The sequence below is a fragment of the Bos taurus genome, chromosome 23 (genome assembly GCF_002263795.3).
Source record: "Bos taurus isolate L1 Dominette 01449 registration number 42190680 breed Hereford chromosome 23, ARS-UCD2.0, whole genome shotgun sequence".
Lineage (NCBI taxonomy): Eukaryota > Metazoa > Chordata > Mammalia > Artiodactyla > Bovidae > Bos > Bos taurus.
The window spans coordinates 37,923,093-37,946,228 of NC_037350.1; the positions used below are offsets into that span (position 1 = coordinate 37,923,093).

Below are 23,136 nucleotides of genomic sequence, written 5' to 3' on the forward strand. Positions count from 1 at the left end.
GCGACCCCAAGGACTGCAGCCTACCAGGCTCCTCCGTGATGGGATTTTCCAGGCAAGAGTACTGGAGTGGGGTGCCATTTCTGTGCTCGGCCTCATGCAATTCTCACATCTCAACAAGGCCAGTGCTATCTTTCCATTTTATAGTTGAAAAGACTGAGGCAGGTTTTGCTCAAGGTCTTGTAATAATTTGCTCAAGGTCTTATAGCAAAGAGAAAGAGCAGGGATCTGAAGCTGGGTCTGTCCAACTCTCGTCAGTGCTCTTTCGTGAACACCCTGCTGCCTCCATTCACTCTTAAGCAAAGGGAAATCTGGAAAGTTCTGTCCCCAAAGCCCCAGTCTGAATGTTTCAGCTTACTCACAGAACGTGGTAGGACACCCTTATCTCAGATGTCCTTCCCCCACCAAGCCTGCCTGCCCCGTCAGCCAGATTGTGGCGGTAAAACCCTGGCTGGGTCACTAGCAACAAAATTAATTTCAATTCCCATTAATTTTAATGTGTGTGTACATATGTCACCCAGTCTTTTCTCCCCTTGGGTGATTTTCAAAACTCTGTTGCAAAAACAAACAAAAACAAGGAATGACAAGCCCAAACAGGTTGAGAATCACCAGGGTATGGATGAAATTAGGTTTTCTTATTGGCAATCTCAATGCCTCCTGCTTCAGCATAGATTTATTTCACTTTTTTATTTTCTATCTTTCCTGTGGTTGGTGGAAATGAAGACTTATCTCCTTGGGTAACTGAAGACTATTATTATGCCATTTCCTCACCATTTCTTCCCTAGATACAATAATCCACTTAATCTTTCCTCCGAGGTCCAGTTTTCACCTCTCTAATCAATGTCAGGAAAGCTCTGTTGATTCATGTAAATCTTCTGGCAGACAATAGTCTTTAGGTATTTGGCTGCCATGTGTGGGCTGGCCCTTTCCCGTTTGTATTTTTTTTTCTAGGTCCTTTTCCTTCAGTTCAGTTCAGTTGCTTAGTTGTGTCTGACTCTTTGCAACCCTGTGGACTGCAGCATGCCAGGCTTCCCTGTCCACCACCAACTCCCAGGTCTTGCTCACACTCATGTCCATCGAGTCAGTGATGTCATCCAACCATCTCAACCTCTGTCTTCCCCTTCTCCTCCTGCCTTCAATCTTTCCCAGCATCAGGGTCTTTTCCAAGGAATCAGTTCTCCACATCAGGTGGCCAAAGTATTGGAGTTTCAGCGTCAGCATCAGTCCTTCCAATGAATATTCAGGACTGGTTTCCTTTAGGATGGACTGGTTGGATCTCCTTGCTGTCCCAGGGACTCTCAAGAGTCTTTTCCAACACCGCAGTTCAAAACCACCCTTTTCCTTACTGCTTCCGAATTTCTTCCCAAATAATCTTAGAAGTGTGAAAGCAATCAGAAATATCTCCAGCAGGGATTTTGCTCCATCTGGACTTTATCATAATACTAACAAGGCCTCAGAGGCTCAGGAAGGTAAATACCCTGAAACCACACTGGTTTCAGAGCAGCAAGGATGCTGGTGGAGCCATCAGCATCTCTCCTTCTAAGAATATTCACAGAACATGCAATAGCTCCTATAATGGTGCCCATCGCTCAAGGTGAAGGGCTTCCCAGGCGGTGCCAGTTGTAAAGAATCCACCTGCCAATGTAGAAGCTGCAAGAGACTTGGGTTCAGTCTCTGGGTCGGGAAGATCCCCTGGAGGAGGAAATGGCAACCTGCTCCAGTATTCCTGCCTGGGCAATTCCATGGACAGAGGAGCCTGGTGGGCTCAAGTCGACGGGGCTAATGGAGAATCAGATGCGGCTGAGCGACTAAGCACACCCAAGGTGAAGATCTGATATTAATGCCCACCAAGGCAAGTATTGCATGATGGTGAGGACAATTCATGTGAGGATTTGAATCTCACTTGGGGTTTGGCATTTTGAAGAAAGATTGTCACATGTGTCATTAATTACTGTTTTGGCTGCTCTTTTTTAATGGCTGTTGTGAATGGGCTTTCTCTAGTTGTGGTGAGCAGGGGATACTCTTTATAGGTTGATCTGATCTGATCTGATGGGCTGCTCACTGCAGTGGGTTCTCTTGTTGCAGAGCACAGGCTCTAGGTACATGGGTTTCAGTAGTTGCAGCACATGGGCTCAGTAGTTATGGCTCAGGGGCTCAGTTGCCCCGAGGCAGGTGAGATCTTCCTGAACCAGGGATTGAACCGGTTTCCCCTGCATTAGCAGGTGGATTCTTACCCTTGGCAGTGCTAGGGGAGTCCGTGTCACTAGTTACTGACTGGCTGGGTGACTAATTACATTTAACTCTTTTGAACTTGTTTATCTATAAAAGGGAGATTAAAAACCACCTACTTAAAGTCTTATGAGTATGAAGTGAGATAAATGATTACTGACCTCCTAGTGGAGTGACTGGTTCTTCAAGCATCCCACCAGGGATTGGATTTGCAAGGTTAGCCCCCAGCTTCATGGAGCATGCAGTGCAGAGAGGATACCAGTGAGCACATATCTGGTCTAAAGAAGCTGTTTCACACATGCTTCTAAAATTGGATGTCACTGTTTTAAAGTCAAACCAACCATAAGCTCTGTAAAATGAAAATTTATCAAAGTATATACTTTGTTAAAAAGTTGTAAATCTGAACATGGTGTATATATATATGCTGCTGCTGCTGCTGCTAAGTCGCTTCAGTTGTGTCTGACTCTGTGCGACCCCATAGATGGCAGCCCACCAGGCTCCCCTGTCCCTGGGATTCTCCAGGCAAGAACACTGGAGTGGGTTGCCATTTCCTTCTCCAATGCATGAAAGTGAAAAGTGAAAGTGAAGTCGCTCAGTCGTGTTCGACTCTTCACAACCCCATGGACTGCAGCCTACCAGGCTCCTCCATCCATGGGGTTTTCCAGGCAAGAGTACTGGAGTGGGGTGCCATCGCCTTCTCTGGTGTATATATGTATGTATGTATGTATATATATATATATATTCAGTGTTAATATCCTTTTTGGACTGACTGAAGGGTTATAGAATGTTCTTATCTCTTGTTCTTACTATTTTAATGAGTGTGATTTCATTCTGGAGATTTGTGGGAAATACTTAGTTTTAGTATAGTTAAACCATTAAATACACACACACACCCCCCAACGGCACACTTCTTACAACTCACTGTGATAAAAAGATGTGCCTACTTGCAGCCAGCAATAGCTTGTCCATCGCCTGCCTGGTTGCATCTCAGGGTCTGGACGCCTCACCAAGCAGTGTATATCAGCAAAGCAAATGCCCGGTGCATTTCCAGTACTAACTGGAAGGAGAGGGTCAAGGTGGCTCGAAGGATGTTCTGGCTTGAAAGAGGCTGGGAATTACTCATCCCGCAGCCGGCTGGGCCTTTTGAGGTAAAAAGAGTTGTTTCTCTTGCTGGAGCCAGGAACCAGACAGCTGGAAAACAGGTATTTCATTTCATCTCTGACTTACTCCATATTTCCTGGAAGGCTTGTTTGGTGGTGCTATGCTTTCTCCCAGTCCTGTTTCACCTATGACTCTCGGAGGGTGGCTTAGGGAATATTTTATTCTCATTAACTTTATGTGCCGGGCAGTTTACATCCTATAAATTCAGCATCAAAGCCTGCTATCAAACAGCTTATGCTTTCTGTTTTCCACATCTTTTTGTTATTGTTGTTGTAAAAATCCCTCCATTTTAATGATTTTTAGCCTCAACTCATTTTACATATTTCCATTTTCTTACTCTGCTTTGAATTCCAGATCTCCCTTCACAAACTGAATCTTGATTTGGGGAAATATTTTGGTTTTGGGTACTGAAGACAGATTTAGGCCAGAATTGTCTCATGAGTGGTAAAGATCTCTGTACATTCTCATGAATTTCTGATAAAGATACAAGATGTCTCAACTAATAATCTATGAAAATACACACCCTGTGTATATTTTACATCCTTTATGGCATCTAGATTTATAAGAGCATTATGGCAAAGAAAAAATGGTAATTTTTTTCATTTTAAAATTTTAATAAAGTAAATAAGTAAATGAATAATGAATAAGTATGCCATTTGTCTCTGTTTAAAAATTAATGAATTGTTTTAGTGACTATTTCTAAATGTATATATCTGATAAATGAACTTTATAAATATTGCACTGATATACTATGAGCTGGATTTCCAGGAATATAAAGGACATGATAGCTGGCAAAAAATTTTCACTAACTTGGCAGAAAACAAAAAAACAGGCAAGGAGTGTGATTTATTCATTCTACTTCTACTTGGTATTTATAGGAATTCTCCTATCTGATAAACTCAAAGCCCAGCAGGTGGGTCCCTGCTTATCCTTATGGTGCTCCTGAGTGGCTGTTAGGCCATAGGCACGAAGCAGGCAGTTGAATCCAGGTCAGCAGGCTGGGATTCTGGACCTTGCAGATCATTACTGCTCATGCCTTGTACCAAAAAGGAGCAAAAGGAGATCAATTCAGTGTCCTTTTCTCTAGGCATTCCTTTAACCCCAGCCCTCAAACCAACCGCTCCTTCCTGGAGTCCCTGTTACTACAGGGGTAGCACCTGCAACATCCTATCAATTTCTTACCTGTTCCCTCACTTGACTCATGGGCTCCCTGATGGCAGGGGTTCTCTTAGTCGTCTTTCTGCCCTGGCCCTAGCCCAGCACCTGGCACACGAATCACAGATGTTGAATAAATGCATTTAGTTGCCTAAAGTGTTAGGCTTCTCCAGAGAAACAGACAACAGGGGAGAGTGTGGGGGGTGGGGTTTGGAATTGGCTCATGGGATTGTGAGGCATAGCAAGTGCAAAATCTGATGCAAGAGACTGGCAGGCTGGAGACTCAGGAAAGACTTGCATTTCATATCCAAAGGCAGTTGGCTGGCAGAACTCTTTTAGCTTGGGGGAGGCTAGTCTTTGTTCTGTTTAGGATACCCATCCACATTATGGAGGGCAACCTGATTTACTCAAAGTCCACTGGTTTAAATGTAAATCTCATTCAAAAACACCCTTGTAGGGACTTTCCTGGTGGCCCGCTGGTTAAGAATCCACACTCCCAGTGCAGGGGGCCTAGGTTCAATCCCTGGTCAGGGAACTAGATCCCACATGCTGTGACAAAGATCCCAAGAGCCACAGCTAAGACTTGGGACAGAAAAAAACAAAACAAAACTCTTATAGAAACATCCAGAACAATGACCAAATGTCTGAGCACTGTGGTCTAGACAAATTGACACATAAAATTAAATCATCTCATAAAATGAAATCATTGCACTTGATTTAACTATAGTTTAATAGGCACTGACATTATTTTCTAGGCAACCTTGAAAATATTGCTTTCATTGGGGAAATATTTATCTAGCTGTAATATATTTTACCTAGGCAAATATTCTAGCAAAAATAAGACTGGCAAATTTTGATATCAGGGAAATAATAGATTTCTCTTCTGTTTCAATTCTGATTCTAAAAAAGACATGCTGTGTAAAATCAGACTGTATGCAAGAAGTAGGGAATTATTTATTTAGGGTGTTTCTAATGACAAGAGGAAAAAGTGTGGTTACTTAGTTTGACATTTCTATTTCATTTTTTGGAATACATTTATATAGTTTGATAATTAAATATTTTAAAGAATTTAGCCAAACTTCCCTGGTGGTACAGTGGATAAGAATCTGCCTGCCAATATAGGGGACGTGAGTTTGATCCCTGGTCTGGGAAGATTCCACGTGCTGGGGAGCAGCTAAGCCTGGGTGCCTAGAGCCTGTGCTCCACAACAAGAGAACCCACCACGGGCACTAGAGAGGAGCTCCAGCACTCCGCAACAGAGAAAAGCCCGCCCAGCAACAAAGACCCGGCACAGCCCCAAAATTAATAAATTTCTTCGTGGAAACTCTTGTGCCCATTTCTCTCCCCACATCTGCTTAGTTTTCCATCCTGCCCACTGTAGTTGAATTTCTAGATTAATTTTTAAGGTATATTTACAGAGTTTCTTTGTGCAATTACAAACAAAAACAAACCTATGACTTTATTTTTCACCCTTTAAAAATTTAACTTGTTAAAGAAGAAAAACACTCATACATTAAGATCAGACTATATAAATTTTAGTCACTAAGTGCAATCAATTAAAATTTTAATATTAAATTTCAGTGTTCCTAAAAAGTTCAAGATTGAGGAAAGAAAAGGAAGAAAATGCAGTAGAGAAAGAGTGTCTCAGGAAAAGTAAGAGACACAGGAAGAGAAAGCCCGAGCCACAGAGAAGACATTAGAGGCTGCATCTATATCCATCACAGAGCAAAACACACCAGCAGAGCCACATCCTGAGACAAATAAAGCTTTCATGGGTCCTTGTGGACCTTCAGGGACCTTTGTGAACTTTCTGTTCATCTTTGTGGACTAATGGCCTCATACTCTGTTTTTCTAAGACATTTCCATGAAATAACTTTAAACAAGCCCATTAAGTTTTTTCATGAAATAACTTTAAACAAGCCCATTAAATTTTTTCATCGTTAGGTATAAATGCTGCTATTCTCTTTTGGTATCAGTTATGCAGGCTCTTGGGCTTCCCTGGTGGCTCAGTGGATAAAGAACACGCCTGCAATGCAGGAGATGGCAGGTGATGCATGTTTGATCCCTAGGTCGGGAAGGTCCCCTGGAGAAAGAAATGGCAACCCACTCCAGTATTCTTGCCTGGGAAATCCCAAGGACAGAGGAACCTGGCGGGCTACAGTCCGTGGGGTCTCAAAGAGCTGGACACGACTTAGTGACTAAACAACAACAGGAGTACAAGAAGGTAAACAGTAACTCACTAAACTGTGGCAAATAATGAGGTAATAAATTCTCTGTCACTGGAAGAATTCAAGCCCACCTGAAGAAGAGACCACTTCTTCAAAGAGCTATAGAGGGGATTTCAGGATCAGAAGGGAGAATGCAGAGTGGATTCCATCACGAAAGCAGCCATTCGTTGGTTTCAACTTCTGGTATGAAATAGAACACTTGAAATTCAAACCTGAAATGCAAACAACAATTTCATTTTCTAAAGGCCTGTGAGTGAGAATAAACTAGCAATTTTATTGGTTTGGTTATTGCTTATTATTATCATTAAAGTTGGTTTTTTGTTACTTTTAAGGTTCACTAGCATGTATATTTTGGAGAAGGCAATGGCACCCCACTCCAGTACTCTTGCCTGGAAAATCCCATGGACGGAGGAGCCTGGTGGGCTGCAGTCCATGGGGTCGCTGAGGGTCAGACACGACTGAGCGACTTCACTTTCACTTTTCACTTTCATGCATTGGAGAAGGAAATGGCAACCCACTCCAGTGTTCTTGCTTGGAGAATCCCAGGGAAGGGGGAGCCTGGTGGGCTGCCGTCTATGGGGTCGCACAGAGTCGGACACGACTGAAGCGACTTAGCAGCAGCAGCAGCAGCAGCATGTATATTTAGCCTTAATACAAATAAAAAAATAATAGGTCTATTTAATAGCTGAGTAATATTCCATTGTGTATATGTACCACAGCTTTCTTATCCAAAAAAGGATGGGGAGGGAAGTGGGAGGAGGGTTCAGGATGGGGGACACATGTACACCCCTGGCTGATTCATGTCAATGTATGGCAAAAACCACAATATTGTAAAGTAATTAGCCTCCAATTAAAATAAATAAATTAAAAAAATAACGAACCATTAAAAAAAAATAATGATAATAGGTCTAGAGCTTCATTGGTGGCTCAGTGGTAAAAGAACCTGCCTGCTGGTGCAGGAGACACAGGTTCAATCCCTGATCCAGAAAGATCCCACAGCTAGGCATGTGCGCCACATCCATTGAACCTGTGGGTTAGACTCTGGGAACTGCAACTACTGAGCCCATGTGCCTCGACTACCGAAGCCCTTGAGCCCTAAAGCCTGAGCTCGGCAGCAAGAGAAGCCACCGCAATGAGAAGCCAGGGCACTACAATAGAGAGTAGCTTATGCTCTCCGCAACTACAGAAAAGCCCGTGCAGCAAGGAAGACCCAGCACAGCCAAAAGTAAATAAATACATAAAATTATACATTAAAAAAAAAGGTCCAGAAAAGAACATTCTTTTGAATGTTTGTGCCAATTGCCTAGAGAAGGCCTGGAAGTCACTGGGCCTGTCCTTGAGGTGTAAGGGTCATACTCATGGACTTGCCAGGCATGTCCCTTCTGATTAGAATCAGATAAAAAGCCATGGGGCCGTTATGCATAGAGTGGGATTTTTTTTTTTTTCAAGTCTAAGGGAATCCGTATTGAATGCAGATGATATAATTCCAAGGTTTCAGTTTTGACTCTTTTCATTCCAAAGTTCTTACAATTGTTGGAATTTGTTCAGAACAGCTGAACTTTTGGATGTGAAAATATGGGTGTAAATTCTAGTTTGTTCAAGTTCTCAGTGTAAAACCATTTAATGTGCTTCCACTGGGAAATTTTCAAATATTTGTTTATGAATTTTTGTGTAAGACTCTAGATAAGTAGAAAGAAAAAAGGACATCTAGCGATAAAGAGATGTGAAAACTATTCTACTTGTGCTTATGAGATTTTTTAAAAAATGAATGCATCCTGATTGCACACATTTATAGAATTAACTCTGCAATACTTGCTATGTGAGAAGGGTAACTTCTTGAAAGACTCAGTAATTTTTACAAAATTATCTTAACTAGCTAAGTACTAAAGAAATCCAGATTATGGATTAATGTCTCATCCAGGTGAGACTTTATCCTCCAGTTTTGCTACTTGTGAAATAAAATGTTTCCTGGGAAATCATAGTAGAGTACTTTTGCCTAAGCGGCCACCAGGGAAATAAATAAATATTACTTAGTCATACAGCACCATTATGATCAAAAACATTTCTTAGGTAACTGCACGGAGAGGTAGCTTTTGACCATGTGGGGCAGATGCACCAGCCTCTGGAACCAAAACTTGAGCTCTGTGAGAGGAGAGGAAGAAACAGTGGAGGGGTTTCATGGCACGTGAGCCGTGCACTTGGAGACAGGAGGTGGTGAGCAGTCCTGGAGTCACCCCAGGCCTCTTGCTCGGGTGGCACATGAGGGTGTAATGCTGCTCCCTTGGGCGAGGAAGCTGGTTGACAAGAGAGGCTCATGTCTGCCTTTGCCAAGTTTCTTTTAGATGGCAATCAGAGCATTCTCTAGCTTTGCAAGTTGGGAGGATGTAGAGGCCTGGCTCAGAGCAGTTTTTGGAATCAGGCTGACTTAGGTTTGAATTTTTTTTCCCCTGCCACTTATTACCTGTGTGCCCCGACACTGTATCTGTGCCTCGGGTTTCTTAGCTGAAAGATGGATAGTGCCTACATGATACGGATGTTGTGAGAATAAATGAGACGATACATGTAAAGCACTGACTGATCCAAGGCACATGGTAGGTTCTCAGCAAATAGCAAAAAGCAACTCATGACACACGTAAGACACACACAGGAAGAAGTGTACACACAACAATGCCAGTAGCTGCTGCTGCTGCTGCTAAGTCGCGTCAGTCATGTCCGACTCTGTGCGACCCCATAGATGGCAGCCCACCAGACTCCTCCATCCCAATGCCAGTAGCAGCCCCTGGGGATAAGTGGAAAAGCAGGGTATCCAGAAATGGGTCAGATGGAAATGAAGACAATGGTTGATTCCAAGTAAAAACCGTGGAAGAGGCAGGATGACAGAGAAGTGAAGATTCTGGAATCCTACTGCCTGAGTTCAAGTCTCTGTTCTATTACTTAACAGATGTATGGCTGGGACAAGTCACTTTGCCTCTCTGTACTGCAATTCTATCTGCCTCACTGAGCTGTTGTGAAAATGAAAGATTACCCATCTCCTGGGTTTTTGTGTATTTAGAATAGTACCTGGAACTAAGTGCTTTGAAAGAAAAGATGAGCATATATTAGATTGCCTTTACTTATAAGACAAAAGAAAGGCAAATGATACATTACATGCTGTGAAAAACATAACATAGGGTTAACATCCAAAATATATAAGTGCTCATCAGTTCAGTTCAGTTCAGTTGCTCAGTCCGACTCTTTGCAACCCCATAAATCGCAGCACGCCAGGCCTCCCTATCCATCACCAACTCCCGGAGTTCACTCATACTCACGTCCATCGAGTCGTCCCTTTCTCCTCCTGCCCCCAATCCCTCCCAGCATCAGAGTCTTTTCCAATCAGTCAACTCTTCGCATGAGGTGGCCAAAGTACTGGAGTTTCAGCTTTAGCATCATTCCTTCCAAAGAAATCCCAGGGCTGATCTCCTTCAGAATGGACTGGTTGGATCTCCTTGCAGTCCAAGGGACTCTCAAGAGTCTTCTCCAACACCACAGTTCAAAGGCATCAATTCTTCGGCGCTCAGCTTTCTTCACAGTCCAACTCTCACATCCATACATGACCACTGGAAAAACCATAGCCTTGACTAGATGGACCTTTGTTGGCAAAGTAATGTCTCTGCTTTTCAATATGCTATCTAGATTGGTCACAACTTTCCTTCCAAGGAGTAAGCGTCTTTTAATTTCATGGCTGCAGTCACCATCTGCAGTGATTTTGGAGCCCCCCAAAATAAAGTCTGACACTGTTTCCACTCACTTGTTAAAAAAAAAAAATCTAATATCTCAATAGAAAAATGGACAAAGGGCATGCATGAGTGGACAATTTATAGGGAAAAAGTCCAAATGGCCAATAAATTTGTGAAAAGATGATTCATCTTCTTAGTAATCAGGAAAATGCAAATTGATGTGCCAGTGTAATTAAAATTTTTTTCACTCAACTATTTGCCAAAAGTTAAGAAATAGCGCTAAAACTCAGTGCTGGTTAGAAAATGGGGAAGGGGCATTCCACTTATTGCTGGTGGGACTGGGAAACACCATAGCCTTTTTGGAAAACAATCTAACAACATTTATTTCGATTACAATTACATGTATTTTAAAATACATCATTTTAAATATACCTACTATAATCACTTTTACTTTAAAACACGTGTAATTGGCCTAGGAGTGCCATTCTTAGGAAGCTATTCTATAGAAACAAAATTCAACTTTTAAGGACATGGAAACAGGCATTTTCAGCAACACTGTTCATAGTGGTATTCTTTGTAGTGTGTGCATGCGTGCTCAGTAGCTTTAGTCTGTCTGGCTCTTTGTGACCCCATGGACTGTAACCTGCCAGGCTCCTCTGTCCATGCATTTCTCCAAGCAAGAATTCAGGAGTGGGTTGCCATGCCCTCCTCCAGGGGATCTTCTGGATCCAGGGATCCAACCCATGTGTCCTTTGTCTCCTGCGTTGCAGGCGGATTCTTTGCAGCTGAGCGACTGGAAGCCCTTTTATAGTGCAAGTAACCTCAGTTATCATTAGTAGAGAAATGATTGAATGAGTTGATGAACACATAACCATAGAATACAATGTGTCTATCGAAGAGAATGAGAACTATATCCATTCACCACGGGGGATATTTATCATGCATTGCTAAGTGAGAAATCAAATAACAAGGAAACTAACCTAGTATGAATTCATTTTTGTAAAAGAAAAAATACAAAAAGGAAAATTCTTACGTATACTTAAAAACATTTGTATGTGTTCATATGGCTATGAATAAAGACGTGTCTTTAACGCTGAAAACTGGGAGGCAGTGATGCTAGAGAGAAGGAGGAGGTGAGAGGGAATATAAATCAATACAAAGAGGGAATTCACCAAAATTCCAACAACCAAATAAATACCAAGTAGACTCCTGGCAGTTCTCAACTATACATACTGGAGTAATTAGGTGGTAAAAACAGTTTCCCTGCAGGCTGAAGGCAGAAGACCCCCTTCAGAAAGATGCCCGTCGGTGGTACCTGGTGATTAGATACTTTCGTTTACACAAGATTTCTGGACGTTGCTACTTGGAAATCCTACCATGACTCAAAGTGCCCATTCTCTTTATCCTGTTTCTCTCAGGACTCAGCAGAGTGCTGTGCCCAGGTGGATCTCTGTAAATGGGGACACTATTGTGGAGGAGGACAAGGACGCAAAGCAAGAGAGATGAATGCGGATGGGGTGGGGCGGTCTTACTGTGTCCTGGTTCTCCCTCTCTGGGGCTCAGCTCACAAAACAGAGTCTGCTGGGCTTTCTGCCTGGAGGCAGCAGAAGGAAAGGCCATTCCTGGACATGATCTCAATAGGTGTATTGAGTCTTTGCACAAAAAGTGAGTTTGGAGCTGGCAAGTGCTCTGTCCAGCGGCCTGAACAGAATGAGATGGGGTGATCAGGCAGCATTTTTTTCAGGCTGTGCTTTGGCCACAGGATGCAACAGCCTTGGATTTGTTTCCAGGGTAGGGAATCCTCGAGTCCTGGTATGCTGGTATGCCTTTCATGTGCTTTGTCGGATTCAGCCCCAGGATGGAGGTGGAGGGCTGACAAAAATGTCTATCAGGTGAAGCAAAAACCATCTTTGTGAGGACAGCAGCACTGTAAGGAGAATCTCTGCCTATGGCAACAAAGCTGGAGCCAAACCCCCCTGTTTCTGTAGTCTGGGTCCCTGCAGAGATCCGCCCCCCTTCACATCGTCCCCCTCCTGCACGCCCTCCTTTGTGCAGTGGTCTGAGTTCACTTGTTTGGATTCTTTTCATTGCAGATTTCAATTCAGCCATCAAACTGAATTCTGCTTGAAGAGGAGGGAAGGAAGAGTGCTCCCATTTCTTGTGGTCTAACTGGGGAAGTAAGACCCGTGTACAGAAGCACTGCCCTTCCCAAGGGCCACGTGCAATTCTTGGGACCCAATATGAGCTAGAAACCTGAGGGGGCGGGGTGGGAGAATTTCTGAACAATCTCGAAGGTGCGAGCTTGTTTTTGATCGTATTTGTGGAACAGCCAGAGAAGGACTGCATCACATCGCAGGTGCAGTAGGGATGTCTGGGCCATCTGGACCTCCAAGTGCTGAGGGAAAGGAGAACAGCGGAGAGCGTGGGGAGGTGTGCTGGTCCCTAGGTAACCTGGGTGGGGTAAGAGCACTCTGTCTGGGGGGATCTCCATCCTGTACAGGTGTGACCTTAGGCAACTCGTTTCTCCTCACTGGACTTCCGTTTTCTTATTTGCAAAATGAAGGGGTCAGGTCTTATGGTTTCCAAGGGTCTTCTCAATTCTCATTCTGTGAGTTATTGTGAGATAGTAGGAAATGGTTAAATCAAGGAAAGAGCAAAGGTAGAAAACGAGCAAAATATGTAAAGCAAGGAGGAGCTAAAGAAGTTAGTTATTGCCTTTCTTGCCCCATTCCTACTCCTTCCTCCAGAAACAACCTCCAAAGAAAAAGCAGATTTGTGCCTGTTTGGACAACCTGTAGCAGAAGACAGTGAAGCAAAAGAGACTTACACTGAAAATAATCTTGCCATTAAACGCAAGATTCGTGACATCCAGGAGCTCCTGAACCTGTGGCATCTTCAAGGAGACCCAGCATGCTTGGAAAATTGCCTGATAAATATGCCGCGTCCCTCTGCACAGGTTCAGACACATCCCTAGTCACGTCAGTTTTTTGATGCTTCCTGGGGCCCTTCTCTTATGCATTAGCATTTTCAGAAGGTTACAGGACTCAGATCTGTTAGTCAGATACCCCCTGCCCTCACCGAGTTGTGAGGGGCTGGAGAGAGAGAAGACACAGGACAATGAACTCAAAGGAGACTCACACCCCTGCCCCACATTCTTCTCGGAGCTGGAAAAAGTCTGTGTCTTCCGTGGTGAGAGAACGGGTTACGACCCCTTCAGACACTGTCTCCGGAGAAGCAAAGTTCACAGGCTGCAGAGGAGGGGGCCCTCAGTCTGAGGGACCCGGGCAGCTGACTCCACCTCTGTCCTTGAAGAGACTTTTTTCTTGCTTCTCTAGACACTTGCAGGCACCCTGGTGAGTTGACCCCAGGGACTCACATCTCATTTCACGATCAGCCCTTGGGCTGTCACATTCACTTCAACTTAAGCCCCTCCTTTCATGAGAATGACCTAGAGGTGACCCTCTGAAGGAGACAGTGTGTCTCTGGTGTTTGGCGAAACAGATAACTATGGTCTGTTCTCAAGAGTAGCAAGGAGGGATGAGGGGGAAGCACAGACACATGGGTGCCTCTGTCTAGCTATTCAGGAGTTGAACTAAAACACTGATTTGAGAAAAGAGTAGCTCAGAGCAGAGCAAGGCTCTCATGCTGTCTGAGGGAAAGTGATCAGGAAACAAAAGGTTTTATGTGCTCGGTCACATTCGACTCTGCGACCCCAAGGACTGTAGCTTGCCAGGCTGCTCTGTCCATGGGATTCTCCAGGCAAGAATGCTGGATTGGGTTGCCATTGGGTTGATCTTCCAGACCCAGGGATCAAACCCCACCTGCAGCGTCTCCTGCACTGCAGGCAGAGTCTTTACTGCTGAGCCACTGGGGAAGCCCAAAAGGTTTTAAGTCAGGAGCAAATTTGACTTGAAAGGAACTGGTAACTTCTTTGAACCAGAGAATAAGTGGATTTGGAAATAAAGACAGATTAAAAAAAAAATCTGCTTAAAATAAACCTGGGAGGAGAACAGCCTGGATGTGAGTCCTTAATAGAGGTATCTAGAAGAAATTAAGTGATTATCTTTTTCTCATCTGGGTAAGGCTAGGGAAGGTATTGATTCTCTCTCTAGGCAAATGCAGGTTCATCAGCATGAACTCATTCACAATGTGTGCAAGGAAGTTGTCTCCTTTCACGTGTATAGTGGTTCACAACAGGCTTTAGGGTAAGAAACCTGGTGCTCTCCAGCAGAATGGGTTTGGGAGGAGAAGTGTGGAACAGGAGGTCATTATAAGACTCTTGCTATTTAACATTAAGATCATGAGAGTCCGGACCTGCCATGGTAGCGCTGGGACTGGAGAAGAATTTGTTACAAGTCCAAAAGTATAGAATTACTGGCCTTGCAGAAAATCTCCTCAGTGAGAAAGAAAAAACAGGCAAAATGTGGGGGAAATACTTGCCATAAATATGATGGACAAAAGTGAATATTCTAAATATAAGTGACAAATAGATTCAAGGGATTAGATCTGATAGAGTGCCTGAAGAACTATGGACGGAGGTTCATGATATTGTGCAGGAGGCAGTGATCAAGACTATCCCCAAGATAAAGAAATGCAAAAAGGCAAAATGGTTGTCTGAGGAGGCCTTACAAATAGCTGAGAAAAGAAGAGAAGTGAAAGGCAAAGGAGAAAAGGAAAGATATATCCATTTGAATGCAGAGTTCCAAAGAATAGCACGGAGAGATAAGAAAACCTTCCTCAGTGATCAGTGCAAAGAAATAGAGGAAAACAATAGAATGGGAAAGAATAGAGATCTCTTCAAGAAAATTAGTGATACTAAGGGAACATTTCATCCAAAGCAATGGCACCCCACTCCAGCACTCTTGCCTGGAAAATCCCATGGACAGAGGAGCCTGGTGGGCTGCCATCTATGGGGTCGCACAGAGTCGGACACGACTGAAGCGACTTAGCAGCAGCAGCAGCGAGGGAACATTTCATCCAAAGATGGACACAATAAAGGACAGAAATGGTATGGACCTAATAGAAACAGAAGATATTAAGAAAAGGTGGCAGGAATACACAGAAGAACAATACAAAGAAGATTTTAATGGCCCAGATAAACACGATGGTGTGATCACTCACCTAGAGCCAGACATCCTGGAAAGTGAAGTCAAGTGGGCCTTAGGAAGCTTCACTACAAACAAAGCTAGTGGAGGTGATGGAATTCCAGTTGAGCTATTTCAAATCCCAGAAGATGATGCTGTGAAAGTGCTGCACTCAATATGCCAGTAAATTTGGAAAACTCAGCAGTGGCCACAGGACTGGAAAAGGTTAGTTTTCATTCCAATCTCTATGAAAGGCAATTCCAAAGAATGTTCAAACTAGCACACAATTTCCCTCATCTCACACGCTAGGAAAGTAATGCTCAAAATTCTCCAACCCAGGCTTCAGCAGTGAACTTTCAGATGTTCAAGCTGGATTTAAAAAAGGCAGAGGAATCAGAGATCAAATTGCCAATATCCACTGGATCATCAAAAAAGCAAGAGTTCCAGAAAAACATCTACTTCTGCTTTATTGACTATGCCAAAGCCTTTGACTGTGTGGGTCACAACAAACTGTAGAAAATTCTGAAAGAGATGGGAATACCAGACCACCTGACCTGCCTCCTGAGAAATCTGTATGCAGGTCAAGAAGTAACACTTGGAAACGAACATGGAACAACAGACTGGTTTCAAACAGGGAAAGAAGTACGTCAAGCCTGTATATTGTCATCCTGCTTATTTAACTTCTATGCAGAGTATATCATGCAAAATGCTGCGCTGGATGAAGCACAAGCTAGAATCAAGACGGCCGGGAGAAATATCTATAACCTCAGATATGTAGATGACACCACCCTTATGGCAGAAAGTGAAGAAGGACTAATGAGCCTCTTGATGAAAGTGAAAGAGGAGAGTGAAAAAGTTGGCTTAAAACTCAACATTCAGAAAACTAAGATCATGGCATCCGGTCCCATCACTTCATGGCAAATAGATGGGGAAACAATGGAAACAGTGACAGATTATTTTGGATGTTCAAAAATCACTGCAAATGGTGACTGCAGCCATGAAATTAAAAGACATTTTCTTCTTGGAAGAAAAGCTATGACCAACCTAGACAGCATATTAAAAAGCAGAGACATTACTTTGCCAACAAAGGTCCATCTAGTCAAAGTTATGGTTTTTCTAGTAGTCATGTATGGACGTGAGAGTTGGACTACAAAGAAAGCTAAGTGATAAAGAATGGATGCTTCTGAACTGTGGTGTTGGAGAAGACTCTTGAGAGTCCCTTGGACAGCAAGGAGATCCAACCAGTCAATCCTAAAGGAAATCAGTCCTGAATATTCATTGGAAGGACTGATGCTGAAGCTGAAACTCCAATACTTTGGCCACCTGATGGCCACTGATGCGAAGAACTGACTCATTTGAAAAGATTCTGATGCTGGGAAAGATTGAAGGCAGGAGGAGAAGGAGATGACAGAGGATAAGATGGTTGGATGGCATCACTGACTCGATGGACATGAGTTTGAGCAAGCTTCAGGAGTTGATGATGGACAGGGAGGCCTGGTGTACTGCAGTCCAGGGGGTCGCAAAGAGTCAGACATGACTGAGCGACTGAACTGAACTGATACAGGCAAAACAAGACACTGAGACCTAACCCCCATAAGGGCCGAGGAAGTGGATGGAAATTTTTCATAGACAGGACATAGATCTATTAATAAACCTGAAAAAATGTTTAACTTCACTCATGGTTAACAAACTAAACATTTAAACAGTGATTATTTATTTTTTAGTAATCACATTATTCATTTAAAAACACAATATTGATAACAATAATAGTGTGTGCCTTAACTGGCATAATCTTTCTGGATAGGAATTCGCTGACATGTATCAAAAGATTTAAAACAATTTCAGTCTTTTGATTCACATTCTACTTTTCAGTAACTCTCCCAAGGAAATAATAGCCGAATTGTTAACAGATTTACTTGTTTGTCAAGGTGGTTTTTAGACTAGCATAAGCAAGGAAGAGGGGGAAATGACCAATCATTCAATTCTGGGGACATGTTGAATAAATCATGACATATCCCACCATATGATGATCCATTAAGGAATCATTAAAATTGTATTTTCTTAGTAGTTAAAAAAAAAACTTTTTTTGGCCACAATGCTTGTGGGATGTTAGTTCCCCAACCAGCAATTGAACCCAGGCCCTTGGCAGTGAAAATTCAGAATCCTAATCACCAGACCACCACAGAATTCCCTGAAAGTATTTTTACATAATGTTAATACATATTTTTATGTAATGTTTTATACAGTTATTTCATGATATGATCTCAGTTGCATATATATATGTACATATATCATACCATGAATATACATAGAAAGATATGATCAAAACAAAATTGAATTCTACATTTTCATCATCTATTATAGAAAATAAAGCACTGATGCCATTTGCAACAGTGATAATGGGACAGAATGGTAAGTCTTTCTGTTAAGGATTGCAGCATGCCTTTGAAATTTTTAACTCTAACATCTCTCATCTCCAAAGCTAAACTGCCAGCCAGGAGGCCACTGTTCTAAACAGTTACTACAGTAAGTAATTTTGGGCAAATTGTTTCATGTTTCTGGGCATCTGTTTCCTCATCTTTAAGTTGGAATCAATGATAAAAAAAAATACCTATTTTTGGAGCTGTATTGCCTTAAAATGAACAATGACAGCTTATAAAATGCCAAAAAACATTGTTTTAAATTTCTGACAAGTGGGTGAATAGAAAATATCTCATGTGGTTTCAATCTGCATTTCCTTCCTTACTAGAAGGTTGATGCAACTTCACATGTTTATTGCTAAATTGTAACTCTTCTGTGATTTCAGTCTTTTCTTATGATTTCAAGGAGTCCTTCATTTATTCTGAATAGGAAGTTTTGTTATATACGTTGGAAATATGCTATCAGTTTCTTTACTGTCCTTCGCTTCATCATACAGAAGTATTCATTGTATAGGAGTTTAAATTTTTATGCATTAAATCTAATTGCCTTTTTCTTTAAACCTACTATGGAAAGAAACTCCGACCTTCCAATTAAAAAAATATTCTCCTACATTTTTCTGATGTTTTGTGTAGTTACATTTTTATAGAGCTAGAAATAAAGATCTAGAATCTTGCTACTTAAATTGTTTCATAAATCAGCAGCATCAGCATTATCTTAGAGCTTTTCATACAGAATGCAGAATCTCAGGACCCATTCCAGAGCCCCTCGGGTCTGCAACTGTATGGCTGTTAGCATAACGACTGCCATCTTGGGCCAGCACAGTCCCTTCTGTCATTCCACTCACCTGACCCAGGACTATACTGTGTAGCAAATCACTTCTCTGTCCTGAAGGGCTATGTAGTTAATAGATATTATTTAATGATTGTTAGGGCCAGGTGGGGAGAAAGCAATGGCACCCCACTCCAGTACTCTTGCCTGGAAAATCCCATGGACGGAGGAGTCTGGTGGGCTGCAGTCCATGGGGTCATGAAGAGTCAGACATGACTGAGTGACTTCCCTTTCACTTTTCACTTTCATGCATTGGAGAAGGAAATGGCAACCCACTCCAGTGTTCTTGCCTGGAGAATCCCAGGGATGGGGGAGCCTGGTGGGCTGCTGTCTATGGGGTCGCACAGAGTCGGACACGACTGAACTGTCTTAGCAGCGGCAGCAGCAGGGCCAGGTGGCCTCAATGCTCTGTTAGTCCCCAAACAATGATGAAGACCTTTGCTGAGGTATTCGCAGCACGCACGAGACTAGTTACCCACTCATAAATCTTGACTTAGGAATGCACATACTGTTTCCAAGCACATACCTTATACCCTAGGTTAACTATAAAATTGTCCCTGTGGATACTTGGCGCGGGGCGCAGCTGTGGATGCTTCTGAATCCTTGCCCCCCCAGTCTTACCCTGCGAGTGAGTTGCTCTACAATAAATGGATCCATTGATCACATGGAACTGCCTCCCTCATTTTTTGGTCTCAAGATAAGTTCTCAGTTTGGTAAGCACTTTACTTTCGCGTCCTCCAACAGCAATTTACAACACCTGCCTATGAACATTAATGTTTAAGAAGCACTGGTCTAGAATATAATTTTGTTTGTGAGATAAAGATATATTATGTTTTGCTTTTTCTGTATCACCATTTAGTTCTGCATTTCTTTGGATTTGATTGCCATTTTGTTCAACACTGCCAGAGTCAGTGTAGGGGAGGAGAAAATGAGTCTGAAAAAGTTGAAATCTTCACTTTGAGTACTCAAGAAATCAAATAGGAAACTCTAAAACATGGGTCTACCATGTGTATTCATTCTGAAAGAGCAATCAGAAGAGAGAGGAAAGATAACTTGTTTGGGATGCCTATAATTTGGGGGTGTAAAACTTGAGTGTAGTTTACCATTGAGCAACTTGGAGGTTAGATGCACCGATGACCTCCACCCCATACATTTGAAAATCTGGGTATAACTTTATAGTCAGCCCTCTGGATCTGTGGTTCCTCCCTATCCAAGGTTCCACGTGTATGGGTTAAACCAACCCCAGATCATGTAGTCCTATGGTATGTATTTAGTGAAAAAATAAATCCACATATATGTAGACCTGCTGTGGTTCACACTGGTGTTGTTCAAGGGCCAGCTGTATACACTAGTATAAGTGGAACCAAAGTTTTTCAGACAGAAGTGACAACTGATACATTTTCCAAGGCATGTGTTATGTTGCCTTTTGGATACAATTAGAGTTGTACATGGGGCTTCCCCAGTGGCTCAGCTGTAAAGAATCTGTCTGCAATGCATGAGATCTGGGTTCGATCCCTGGGTCAGGAAAATCCTCTGGAGGAGGAAATGGCAACCCACTCCGGTATTCTTGCCTTGGAAATCCCATGGACAGAGGAGCCTCATGGGCTACAGTCCATGAGGTTGCAAGAGTTGCACATGACTTAGTGACTAAACTAACACTACCAGAGTTGTGTATGTATAGAGTTTTGAGGGTATCCTCTTGTTTTCATAGTGTTTTTTTGATACTGACAAAGACCGAAGATCATAATAATTCACTAGGTAAACTCTAAAGTGTAGAAATCAGTTATACTGACTGTAAACTTACAAATACCTTAAAAGCCACATGACCAAAGAATGTACTGCCAACTATTCCACAATGGCTCCAAACTGCCAGATTTCACACCATCAGATGCTATGTAAAAATCCCTAGAAATATAGAATCAAATACTGAATGAAATGCAAAATATTTTTGTATGATTAATACAAAGCAATTTAGAAATATTTTTTATTCCTACATAATGCAAATACTTTGCTTTCCTGGAGATCAGAGTAAAAGAGAGCACGGACTGCTTCTGTTGGTCTTGGCCCACAATAGGGTTTCATTTGTTGAAACCACACATTTATGTGCAAAATTATCTTGTACATATAGAGTAAATTTAGTTTGGATCAAATTATTCAAAACACAAAGTGAAAATTATCTCCGAATTTTTGTTCATGCTTTGGAGGGTTTTTTTTTTTTTGGACCACCTTGGGATGTAGGGATGGGGCTCGTCTGACCTCAGTTACCAGTGACCAGAGGAGAGGGGGCGCTGTGCTAGTTTGTTAGGGCTGCTCTGCGAAACAGACTGGCTGCTTTAAATAGAATTTATTTCACAATGCTGGAGGCTGGAAGTCTAAGATTGAGGTGTGGCTTTCCTCCTGAAGCCTCTCTGACTTATTGATGGCTTTCACCCCGTGTCCTCACAGAGTCCTCCCTCTGTGTGTTTCTGTGTCCTGATCTCTTCTTCTTCTAAGAACACTGGTCACTGGATTAGGGCTTCCCCAGTGGCTCAGTGGGGCAAGAATCTGCCTGCAATGCAGGAGATGTGGATTCAATCCCTGGGTCGGGAAGATCCCCTGGAGGAGGGCATGGTAACCCACTCCAGTATTCTTGCCTGGAAAATTCCATGGACAGAGTAGGCCTGGCAGGTCACATAGTCCATGGGGTCGCCAAGAGTCAGACAAGATGAAGCAACTTAGCATGAGCATGAGTCATTGGATTAGGGTCCACTCTAATAACGTCATTTTACTTTAATTACCTGTTTTAAAGACCCTATCTTCAAATACAGTTCCATTCTGCAGTACTGGGGGTTAGGACTTCAATATATAAAATTTGGGAGGACACATTTCAGCCCATAACAGATGATGCTCTGGGAAAGGCCGTGACCAGAGAAGCAGATCACTGAGTTAATCCCAGGCTTGCCGCTAGCCCTGTTCCTTGCTTTTAGTCTTAGATCTCAGGGCTTCTGTTCCTGCCTAATGTCTTTCACTTCATCCTAAGACTCAAAGACTAATATCAGCTTTATTAGTGAGCTATTTTATATTATGTTTATGCATTCCTGACATCTCTCATTTCTGAAAAATTCTGTGGTCATTCTTTACTATGCAGATAAGATAGTTTGAGTATCTCACAGGTTGCAGAAGGATTCTCTGATGTGCCTGCCTTTTCTGAGGGGCTTCACTCTCTAGGGCTCCCAGGGCTGCAACTGGTCATTGGTCTTGGCTCTAACACCTCTCTCTTCTTGGATCAGCTTGCTAATGCAGGACTCAGCCTCAGTCCCTTCTCTCCAAAGTGTCCCAGCAAGGATGGTGGAGCAGATTCTGACCCAAGCTTTTAGGGAAAAGGGAAGGGATGGGGTGGATGATAACATTAGAGGGCACTGCAATTAAAAACCTTTAAAGTGCATGATAGACCTCCCTGACTTACGGTTCCATGGTCTTTTCTTAATTCAGGGCATTTCTTACTGGGCCAGCATCTCCCATTTGACTTCAGCTAATGGATGCCACTCAAACCCCTTTCTTTTCTTCAAGATCTTCCTTCTATTTCACCTCCTTCCTCCTTCCTGGTTCCCACATCTACCTCACCCGTTTATCTCAAGTCATCAATGAACAGCTCCTAATTCTGTTATTTTCTTATCAAGAAATGCAGCTCTTTTCCAGTTTCATCTTTTCCTTTAGTTGGCCCCTGGGAGCAGCAGGTGGGGGTGGGGCTCACTTTCCTCAACCAAAGACCTATCAAGAAATATTTCTGACACAGTCATCTTCTCTGCTATGAATTATGCCTCTAGCGTGTGAGAGCTGTTCAGTCTCTTTAAGGTCAGATCCTCATCTTTTTTCCCCCATATCTCCTCTTACAAACTCTCTACAGTGGCTTTAGGAATCACTCTTCCTTCTGTAGTGTAACAAAGTTGATACTATAACCACTTTGAACACATTTTGGTGCTTTTGTGTACCATGAATATCAATGGTAAGAGAAGACACAACTTGTTGTCCTGGTTATGTAGTACCGATGATTATTTCAAACAGAAAAGCATTATGGGGTCATCTATTTAACTCTCTCCTCATCAAGAATTAAGTGGATCAAGGAAGAAATAGTCCATTTCATAGTTACTATTGGTGCAAGGTGCCAACTCTTTTTTTTCTCTCTGTCTGCTTATAAAGACAAAACAACAGCCCTGAAACCCCTGAAAACTCTCAGCAACCATGCTCATGTTTCAGCATCTTCACCTTGACCAATCCTTCTGTAACCAGTGCTTTTAATCTCAATGGATTGAAGGGGTGCAGAGCATAGATTCAAAA

General features: G+C 42.6%; 1 long non-coding RNA gene across 1 annotated transcript in view; it reads right to left on the minus strand.

Annotated features, from left to right (window-relative positions):
- Nucleotides 1-23,136, minus strand: part of LOC132343642 (uncharacterized) — a 53,773-nt gene that overhangs the window by 11,770 nt on the left and 18,867 nt on the right. Inside the window, exon 2 of the long non-coding RNA XR_009492572.1 lies at nucleotides 6,842-6,982. This is a non-coding gene — a long non-coding RNA (uncharacterized lncRNA). The remainder of the gene's footprint in view (nucleotides 1-6,841; nucleotides 6,983-23,136) is intronic.